Here is an 11,384-nt window from a genome sequence, read left to right as displayed (position 1 = left end):
ACGAAGAAGCGCTCAGTGACGTCATCCCTCTGACTCTCCTTAACCAATCAGAATACGGCGAAAAAGTTTTGGTTTTAGTTTAAGCCTGTATAAAGATCCCAATAGGTTTGCGTTCACTTTTCGAGTTCCATTATGGTAAAAAATCCCAATGAACTTTTTTGGCAGGTTCTTTCTTTTTTACTGATACTGATCTTTTTCGCTTTGTAATTGTTATTATTTTTCTGTTAAAGCTACATGATCCAATTGATACACATATCTGGATGTTTGAAATTGAATTTCCAATCTCGTTAATCCTTTACCGTGCTGTCGTCGAAACTTTATTTTTCACATATATAACCCTTTCAGCAAGTGACAATCTTTTTCCTTTTTTTATTTCAACAGGCGGCAAGAAGTGTCCTTCGGTGATATCACCCTTGCGTCATGCCCAGTTGTGACGTCATCGTCTCTCCGCCTCCTATCAGCTGTACTCCTTCCTCTACGGTGCCGCAAGCTCCGCCCACTGAGATTCGCTGCGGAAGTTTCGTACCGGCCACCGCGCTCTTCACTGTCCTAGGCAACAAACAAACAGCCAAGGCCCCGTCCGACAAAAAAAGGAGCCCCTTGTTGTTGGGGCCCGAGAAATCTTTCATCAAGTGCATCGTCAAAGTCGTCAAACGTGCCAAAGCCAGAGACAACGAGGACGAAGTTGTCAAGAAGATCAAAACGGAAGACGGACAAGAAGGATTAAAGGATTACGAAATTACCAAAAGGTGAGGGATCATATTTTGTATCTTTAGCCCTTGAAAGTTACTGAACAAGGGGAATCAAGGCTATTTTTAAGTCATCTCAAGAAACCTTAAAAATATCTGGAATTTTACAAGGTCCCCCCTCCCCCCCTCTCTTCCGTCGTCGAAGAACAATGGCGCGCTTCCTCAAGTACTACGTGAAAATTTATTGCATGTTCATGTTTTCGTTTACAAGGAATAATTTTTTCAGTGCAGAACATTTTTCAACTTCCTGCCAGAGTTGCGGAGTCGGACTGATTTTGGGCAAAGGAGTCGGAGTCGGTAGTAGAAATCTTTTAAATTTTAAGAGTCGGACTCCTGTTTGGTCATTATTCCTCCCAGTCCGCAACTCTGCCAGGCTTTCAGAGTCGGAGTCGGTAGTAGAAATCTTTTAAATTTTAAGAGTCGGACTCCTGTTCGGTAATTTTTCCTCCCAGTCCGCAACTCTGCCTGGCTTTCAGAGTCGGAGTCGGAAGCAGGGCTGGCGAGAGGCCATGTCAGTCTAGTCGGAAACTAGGGACCCGGCCCTTTGTCGGGCCCGGTTCGGAGTCGGAGAAGTATAAATCTCATAAGTTTTATGGGAGGAGGAGGGCTCAGCGACCAAACTGACAAGCGGCCAGCCTGGTCGGAGGAACTCTAGTCAAACACGTAATAACAGTTTTCTTTCAAAAATGCGAGACCTTAGCAACTATCATCGTTAAGATGGAATTTCCGTACTTGATACATGCTTTTACAATGATTGTTGCTGGTCCATCAAATTGCGGTAAAAGTTATCTGGTGAAGAGAATCTTAGATAAGCAACTGATTAAACCCTTTTCCCCCAAGAGTCATTTGGTGTTAGGGTGCTTAGCAAAAACTATTTGATGGAATGAGAAATGTAGAATTTATGATGGGGTACTTCAATTTGACAATTGAGTATTACGCCGGAATATTTTGAGACGTTCTTACCCTAATAGCACAGTAATATCGCGGCAAAGTAACAGGGACAACACTGCAAGTCGTTGCGTTCACTGTCACAAAGGGACAAAATTGTGACGTCTCACAGATGTCACAATCTGACATATTTTCTGTGACTTTCTTGTAATTAAGTTTTGACAGGTCTATTTGTGACATAATAAAGGTGTAATGGTGTTCACGAGGGGCGATGGATAGCTCAGGATGCGCCATTGAAATTTTTACAGGTTTTTTTTTTTTTTTTTTTTCAGGGATATAATTTACAATTTTGGGGAGCGAAGGAACTCTCATCCTGAAGGGGGAGGTACTTTGAGGGGAGGTTGTCATCGCTCTTGAGGGATGCTGGATGGTCACCCCTATGAAGTTGTCACTACGTCACTTAGTGGCGTCGCTACGGACTGATATCCCTAAGTTGCTGTATATTCTGCTGTTGACTTTAGAGTAACGTTGAAATCGTGCAGTTTAACAGTGAATGGGCTACGGGATCCCTTGTGTGGCCGTCCCGTTACTTTCACATGAGGACTAATTTATCAAAAAGGGAACATATCCATTTTCCAAAAATGTCCAGGAGGTCAGATAAACGAATTAGGGTACGAGCAAAATAGTTTTATCAATTTCTCTGGGTACAGAATTGAGCACAAAAGCACAGCAAATCGTGGCCCAGAGTAAGAAATGTTTGTGTAAAAAAAAATAAATAAATAAAAAAAAAAACAAGGAGATATCGCCATTTTAATTTTGGATATATGCCCTTCTGAACGAAAACCTGGATGTTGAAAATTCGAATTTCACCAAAACTCTAATATTTCGCCTTCTCATTCTCTTATCAAAGTACATGAACCTAAAAGTAGTGGATTAGAGTTTGAGGATTTTGGACATGCGTTCCTTTGGATCTAAAAATCATCGTACTAAAGATTCTTGCAGGATATGTCCCCTTTTGTTCAAAATAAAGCGTGCAAAGGACGGATTTGTTAACTTTTGATCAAAAAGTCACACTTTACCCTTAAATAAAATAGGATTTTCCACGTTTGGACTTCTTTAGAGTAAGTAATTTGATAAAGACCATCTTAAAGATTTAGAAAATGTCATAAATGTCATTTGATTTTCCTTCATTGTTACCATTTTCATTATTTTGTGTTCTTACTTATTGTTTTTACTCTTTCGCATCAAGAACGATTTGTAAAACCAGGGGTGCTCAGAACTTTAATTTATGGTTCGAGGTAAATTCTAAATGTACCGAATGAGACTCTAAACTTTACTGAATAGCAAAATACAAGCATGCGCATTTATCTACATCTATTCAAGACACACAACAACGTTTACTAACAAAAATTCCATAGAATTGTTTGAAAGACATAAAAATAGATAAATGATTTTTTAAAATCATATCTTAACAATGAATTGGGCTGCGTTCAAGTTCAAGTTCAATCGAGAGCATTCTGTCTTCTGTTTCGAACACGTGTGACTTTCGAACGAATCACGGTCACCCAATGCAAACGCTTTGTCAATCATAGTTCAGCTGGAGTGGTGTCGGGCTGCCGTTCCAAGTTCACCATGATTGTTTCCAGATTACCATAATTCACCATACAATCTGTGAAGCTGCAGGAGCTGTTCATTTAATAATAGTAGAAAGTCGAAAGTCTGAATGTCAAAAATTCGAACATGAAAAATCAGAAACGTCAAAAGTCTGAACGAAGAGAATTAAAAACATCAAAAGTCCGAGAGTCAAAAATCAGAAACGTCAAAATTCCGAACGTCAAAAATTCGAATGTTAAAAAATTCTAACGTAAAAAATCAGAAATCCGAGAGTCAAAAGCTAAAAACGTCAAACTCCAAACGTCAAAAATTTGGATGTCAAAAATCCGAATGTAAAAATCAAAACATCAAGAAATCCTAACATAAAAAATCAGAAATGTCAGAAATCCGCACGCCAAAAATCAGAAACGCCAAAAATTTGGATGTCAAAAATCAAAACATAAAAAAATAAAAAATCAGAGATGTCGAAAATCATAGCGTCAAAAATCAGAATAATCAAATATCCGTAATTGAAAGTCAAAAATTCGAACGTCAAAAATCAGAAACGTCAAAATTATGAACACACATTTTAAAGCTCTCTCACCAAGTACATACAGTACTGTATGTAAATAACTTTAAAAATTTTTTTATCTTCAGTAAAGGATAAAAGTTCACTTTTCTTTAAAATGTTTTGAAAAATTTAATTATGTACTATAGCGTTACGTACTATGTCGTATGTTATCTTCATATATATTGTGCAATTACTTTTTTTGATTTCATGGCAAATTTTAATCAGTTAAAATTAGTTAGCTCGTATAAATCAGCATTTTGGACCAGGGACCGGCAAGAGCTTTACGAAAAAAATTGCGGACTATTGATGCTTTTTTTTTCTCCATCTTGTCTTGTACTTATATTTGTCTTTCTTTCTTTTATTTTTTGCAGAAAAAACTTGCAGTGTGGGTTGTAAAAAACATGTGAATTTGTTTAAAAGCAACTGATGTAACCTCGTCCCCTGTCCCCCCCCCGTTTCTTTTCTTTTTATTTTTTTCTTTCTTTTTTTGCAAAAAAAAAAAAAACACTGTTGATTTGAAGACCGTTAAATACTTGTGAAAAATTGTGTGAACGACTGAGGGTTAAAAATTGTCACGAAATTTTGTTTTAATTTTGAGAAAAAGATAAACTATAGTTAAAAATTATACGTAATTAATTATCATTGCTGAAAACACATAGAAAAGTACAAAAGTTAATCACAAAATTCAAGTAAATGATGTTGTATTGTTTGATATGTTTTTTATTATCATAATGGTGGTTTTTTTTTTTTTTTTGAGCAATCACGATTGCTTATTGTCTTTACTTGACCGTCCTTGGCGTTGTGGTTCCCTTTTAAGCTTGGACCAGGGGCCTCTGCAGCACCACCGCCCACCGTCCTTTGCAGGCGGCGCGGCTGCTCCGGTCCTGAGTTATCCGCTTCTCCTGGTCGGAGGCGTCCATGTCCTACACACACATACACACACAAGACTTCACACACTTCACACACATACACTCACACATGCCTGCGTGCATACACACAGGTCTACGCACACACACAAGCCTACACACTTACACACACACAACTATGCACACGTAACAGCCCAGGAAGAGATGCAGCCTTGGGGGGACAGGAGCCGCTTCTAGAAACAATAACTCCAATGAACAGGGTCCTGTAGCAGTTCGTGATTGCGGAAAACATAATTTGAATTCAAAATTTCAGAATTTAATTTTTTTTTTTTTTTTTTGAGAAAGGATTTTTTGTTTTTTAAACCATGGACGAGCAAAAATCTTTTGAAGAACGGTCAAATTTTTCTTTTGGATGAAGGCCACAAAACGCGAAAATATAAGTTATTTTATATCCGATAAATATTTTTTCTGATTATGTCTGAGCATTGTTAGTTTATTTCATCGATTTTCGCAGAAGGAAAGACATCGGTCACAATTAAACCTTTTGACAATCTTTCAAAGCATGAAATGACATCCCTGACTTTTGAAATACTGTGAAAAACTTCGTGTGGGAAAATGCAGACGGCTGCTTTTATAAGAACGGAGAATCGGTGATAAGGTATGTTTGATTTTTTTTCCTCAAGGAGGAAAATCCGTGAAAGTCCGAAAGAAAAGACGGAAATTGTGTAAAATAAATCAATTGGATTAAAATAATCTATTTATCGACTGATGACCTTTGAAAAGGGACAACGCTGTTTTTAAATTGAATGTTCTACACAAAATAATTACGATTCATAAATTCCGATAATTACCAGAAAATGTTCGTGAGGAATCGATCAAATAATGTCAAGATAAAATTTAATTTTTCCCCTGATAAAATTATTTAAATATCAAAGTTACTGCTTCGAAATATTTGACAAAATTCAAAAAGAAAAAGATAGAATAAGCTTTTAAAGTTGAAGAATGTTGAAAATGTTTAAGGGGTTAAAGTACCTCAAAAATGAAGAAACGATCAAAAAAATTTTTATTACTTATTTCATAACTAAAAACTATTCTGAACACATGGAAAAAGTTTCATTGCTTAGGTTCAAATATTTAAAAAGTTATGAGTGATTTTAGGCCATGCTCGCTATGTGTTCTTATGCAAAAGGAAAACTTGAAACTGCTTTTTCTCGATGATGGTATTTTTGTGTTTTCATGTCATTAGAATCCCTAAGGATTTTTTCTATTAAAGATACAGCTTTAAAGTAATACTTTTTGCAATTGGGATAACATATTTGACAAAACTGTGCATTGGATAAGCATTTTATAAATTACTCAAATGTTTAAAACATGTTAAACCTTTAAAAACCAATTTTTTTTTAATTTTGATTTTTTTACATAATTAATCACAGAAAATTTCTAATAAACTCATAAGCAAATGAATGCACAGATTTTTAGACATGATGATCATGATCGTTTAGCAAAAAAATTTTTTAATTAGTGCGAAAATAAAAAAGCCTTAGGGATTTCAAAAAATTGAAATTTTCTTCAATTTTTTGAATTTTTAAAAAAAGTAGGCATTATTTTTAAATTTTGAAAATAAATTATTGATTAAGAAATAAGTATGCATGTTATGGTTTCAAAAAAATATAAAATTTACTTAAATTTAAAAAAACTGTTTGAAAGGTACTGTGAACCCTTAAACTTAAAACTGTTCTATTGATTGAACCGTTCTAGTGTTGAGTTTCAATCCTTGAATGCAAATTGAACTCTTCCGGATTCAATGCATTAGTTGTTGATAGTGACTGCAATACCGGTGTACTGGCATGCCGAATAGCGGTATTTTGAACTATTATGCAATTTCGTAACATGTACTGTTATTCGCTGTGGTAAAATACCGGTATTTTCGGTATTAGCTGAAAATAATAAATAGATTTTAATAAAAGAGTTTTGAGTTTATTTATTAGATATCTAGTGTTGATTTAGATGTGCATTTTTCTTTTGACCAAAATCAATCAATCAGTACAAAACTCAATCTGTTTATGTAAAAATTAGGATTCAAAAGCCCGAATTCATGGACTACCAGCCAACAAAAGTAGTGGAAAAAGCACAACAAAATTGTAGGCTATGGCAGTGTTGCCAGATGGTCAAATCCAGATTTCCCCAATTTCCTTCCAACTTTTCCCCAAAATGCGATGTTTTCTATCAAAATTCCCCAAATACAAAAGTTATTTTCCCACTAATATTTTCATGAAATGAATCGACTTCCTCTGATATTTTTGTCTCTTGAAATCCCCCCCCCCCCCAAATAGCCAAATTTTCTTATAAAATTCCCCAACTTTTCTTTTTTCCCATTTTCGCTTTTTTTTTTTTGTCTTCTTTATTTTTATCTTTCTTTATCTTTACTAATAATAAAGCTGAAAGTCTTTCTGTCTGGATATCTCTCTGTCCGAATCTCTCTCTGTCTGTCAGGATCTCTGCAATGCGCATAGCGCCTGGACCGCTCGGCCGATTTTCATGAAATTTGTCAAAGAATTAGTTTGTAGCATGGAGGTGTGCACTTTTAAACAATTTTTCTAAAATTCGATTTTGTTCTTTTTCTATTCCAATTTTAAGAACATTTTCCCGAGAAAAATAATCATAAGATGGACGACTAAATTACCAAGTTATCATAACGTGGAACCGTAACGTGGGCAAGCCAATTGGCGAGAAATTCATCATGCATTATTTGTAAATATACAGGGGAACCAAAAGACCTTCAAATTTTCTACTACGGGCAAAGCTGTGTGGGTGCCAGTAGTCATAAATACAAGCGCCTGATCGAGGGATAAGAAATAGTCAAATATTTTTTTCTACTCGCATTTACTACTCTGCTTCTGTATGTACATTTAAACTATGATTTTTGTATATAATAATTCAAGAACATTCTTCATCATACTTATTTTTACCTGTTTCACGTAAATTAGTTACTCACGCAGAACATTAATGCGAATTCCGTAGCATAATATTCCACATAATGCGAAATGCAAATTCCATAAAGTTGAGCAAAGCTAAACCAGCGCAGTTTGATACAAACAATGCAACTACCAGAGATGTCATGCCGCGAATTTAAATACGAAAATTTTTTCCCCAAGTTTTCCCCAAGAAAAAAATTTTTCCCCAAAAAATTCCCCTCGAGACCCATTTCCCCAAAATTTTCCCAAAGAGCACCAGATTTCCCCAAAATGGGGAAATTTCCCCCAATATGGCAACATTGGGCAATGGGCCGCAACTCACTGATATTTTATCCCATGCCTGGGGACAACCGTAAGAGGTGGTAATGAGCAAGGGGGTGGACAGCTTTAAAAGAGCCATTGATCTTCATTGGGGACTAATAAATTTACTAGGACTAGCCTAACTGGGCCAAGAGCCTGTTGCTGGTCGTCACATTTGTATTTGTAAGATTGATTAGCGCTCCTAATGTACATTGAAATGGTAAACTAGTCTCGGAGATTTAGCACTGGAGAACAAGCTTTCAAGAAACTTGAACTTCGATGAAGTTATAAATTTTCGCAAATCAAAAAGCAAGGAAGGTTGATTGAAATAAATTCAATATTGTTCATGTGCAGAGTTTCAATGTATGAAAATTTGGTTTTGATGAGTGAATATCTGTGTCATATTTTTTTCTTTTTGGATTAATTAGCAAGAAATATCCCTGAATTAAAATTTTGATTGCTTGTAGAATTTACTTTTGTTATTTACTGTTGCGGCGCTTAAAATAAAGTTAATTGTTTTCTAATACATAGTTTTGATTCCCCCCCCCCTCTTTCTTATCTTTTCTTTTTTTTGCTTTTTCCTTTCTTTTCTTTTCTTTTTTTTTTGCTTTTTCCTTCTTTTTTTTTTTTTTTTTTTTTTGGAAGAGGAGGATGGAGGGGAACGGGGGCCCTAGGTAGGAGGCAAAACTGACTAGGGGCCCGCCTTGGCTCTCTACAGCCCTGGTCCTCGTTACTGGTGTTCTGTCTTGTCTCGCTACTTAGCTGTATACTTGGCGAGATAACATTTAGAAATTGTATAGTGAATTGAAAATTTGCGTAGAGGTAAGGTATAATCAATTGGAAGATATATTCAGACATTTAAATAATTATAATTCTAAGGAAGTATGACAGAAAAACGAAAACGATTTAAAGAAACTAACAAGATCAAATTTAATTAAGTTCATCGTGAAATTTAAACCAAAGCGCAAGGAAAAAGCAAAATGAATCGTTGAATATAGAGTTAATATTGGAAAAGTATCGTGTTTCGAAGAGAAATTACGACTAGCTATAAATGCGAATAATAATAATAATAACATACATACAATACTAAAGAAACACACACACACACAAATGGATTTATCCCAAAATAATACGCAATACACCGAATTAGTTGAAGATGGAAGACTTCGAGTAGAAGTAATTAGAAGTGTATAACAGCACCACAGACCTGTGTGAATTCAGAGAGGTTTTTCAACTGCAGGAAATTTGTGCACGAAATTGAGCTCCAGACTTTGAGACAATTCAATGGATGCATTACGTTTCTTACTAGATATTATTGATGTTTTATTGCATTTGTTGCTTCATTTTATAAATGTTCGTAATTTGTTTTCATACATAATACAATTTTTGCCCAAAATTATGAAATATGTCATCGAAACAAAATGTTTAAGGTAATTTTTTGAGAAATTTCTAATCTGGTTATTAATACCAGTATTCCGGTATCACGTTTTATAAAAATTTCGAATACCGGTATTGCATTTTTGGTCCGGTATTGCAATCCCTATAAATGATAAAGTTTAAATAACTTAGAGTTACGGTTGATATCGCATTTTGTTTGTGGACTGAAACTTCAGAATTTACTTTCACATTGCCAATTTTTCGTCTATCATATTATTGCTTATTGTCCTCTGAAGTTGATGTCGCTCGGATTTTTCAGATTACCGTGACAATGGTTGTTTTTAATATTTATTTAGAGAGCGAAACTTTCGTCGTTATAGTTACAAATCGTGTTTGGTTTGATTCTATTCACATTTTTTTCAGTGCTTAACTCAAGCAGATCTTACATTAATAAAGGGGGGAGGGGGTGTATGAAATTACGTTTTTTCAGGAGAAAAACACCCATATAGATAAGCTTAAACATCAAAACTCCATCGAAAATTTCCAGATTACTAAATCCCATCATTTAAGATTGGTAAGAAACAAAAATACATAACGTTATACGCTGAAAATAACCATTACAATTAGTGTACTGAATGATATCGGTCATAAAATTGTTATCTTTATTACCGCTTCCTATATAACCACATTCTTTTTTTTTTTTTTTCACGGATATGCCTTGTATCACCTATTTTAGAAAATCAGCAGTCATAATATGACGCCTGCAAATTTCCTGACCATTTTCATTCCATTCCATTTGTAGAAACAAGAAACATACCGAGTAGGGTCCTATCGCAATTCGTAATAGCGAAAAACATTAAATAAAAAAAGTCAAAATTCTTTTTTTTTTTTTTTTTTTGCACAAAATTATTTTTTTATTTTTTTTATTTCTTACCTTTGGATACAAATACGTTCGATTGTCATCTATATTTAAAAAATATAAATCTTATTTTAAAAAAATCTATGTAGTTATTTAAACAGTTCGAAAAAATGTCATGCAACTAGTTTTATCATCATAGAAAAGAAATTGATAATTTATTAATACAATATTTATGTATTTTTAAAAGGAAATAAAATGAAGAATTTATTTACTGCAATTGAAGTTTTTGCGTGTTAGCAAATGAAGATTCCTTTTTTTTTTCCATTAACTTTTTGAATTTGAATGCTCTTCAAACACTCAGAAGTGAATAAAACGAACTGATGTGTGCATCACACGACTTCCTTTTACTCCAATTTAATGTCATTTCCCCATTATTGGCAATTTTAATGTGATTCAATTGTTTACTCTCTAAATATCACCAACACGACTAATTGATACTAAATTTAAAAACATCGCCAAATTTGTCGCCAAGTTGGCGACAACACTTGGCGACCAAAAGACTGGCAATATATCGCCAAGTATCCGACAAATTATAACACCACTTGAGTTTACATCGAAAGTAACAATGATTTCCTCTCGAAAAGGGGCAAAAGACCCCCTTAGGAACATCCGAATGCAACCAAAAAGGAAGGTGCCCAACTAGGCTCCACTAGGAGTCTTTGTACCAAATTTCAACTTTCTAGGACATACCGTTTTTGAGTTATGCGAGATACATACACACATATACACATACGCACATACATACGTACATACGGACGTCACGAGAAAATTCGTTGTAATTAACTCGGGGGTGGTCAAAATGCATATTTCAGGTGTCTAGGTTCCTAGGCATATATACAGTGTGTTTTGTAAAAGGAAGTAAAAATTATGTAGTTATTTAAATAGTTCGAAAAAATGTCATACAACTAGTTTTATCATTATAGAAAATAAATTTACAACTTATTAATACAATATTTATGCATTTTTAAAAGAAAATTAAATGAAGAATTTATTTACTGCAATTGACGTTTTCGTATGTTAGCAAATACAAATACAAATACAAAAGTGACGACCAGCAACAGGCTCTGGGCCCAGCTAGACTGGTCCTAGTCAATTTACAATCCCCAGTGAAGATCAATGGCCCTCTTAAAACTATCTACTCCCTTG

At 34.6% G+C, this 11,384-nt stretch overlaps 1 protein-coding gene across 1 annotated transcript in view; it reads left to right on the top strand.

Moving 5' to 3' along the window:
* Nucleotides 1-528: 528 nt before the first annotated feature.
* The window catches only part of LOC129220177 (transcription factor E3-like), a 91,243-nt gene continuing 80,387 nt past the window's right edge, over nucleotides 529-11,384 (top strand). Inside the window, exon 1 of the mRNA XM_054854530.1 lies at nucleotides 529-749. The gene's annotated coding sequence lies outside the window, so the exon portion shown is untranslated. The remainder of the gene's footprint in view (nucleotides 750-11,384) is intronic.

Source organism: Uloborus diversus, chromosome 4 (assembly GCF_026930045.1).
Source record: "Uloborus diversus isolate 005 chromosome 4, Udiv.v.3.1, whole genome shotgun sequence".
Taxonomy (NCBI): Eukaryota; Metazoa; Arthropoda; class Arachnida; order Araneae; family Uloboridae; genus Uloborus; species Uloborus diversus.
This window is presented reverse-complemented; position numbering and strand designations above follow the sequence as displayed.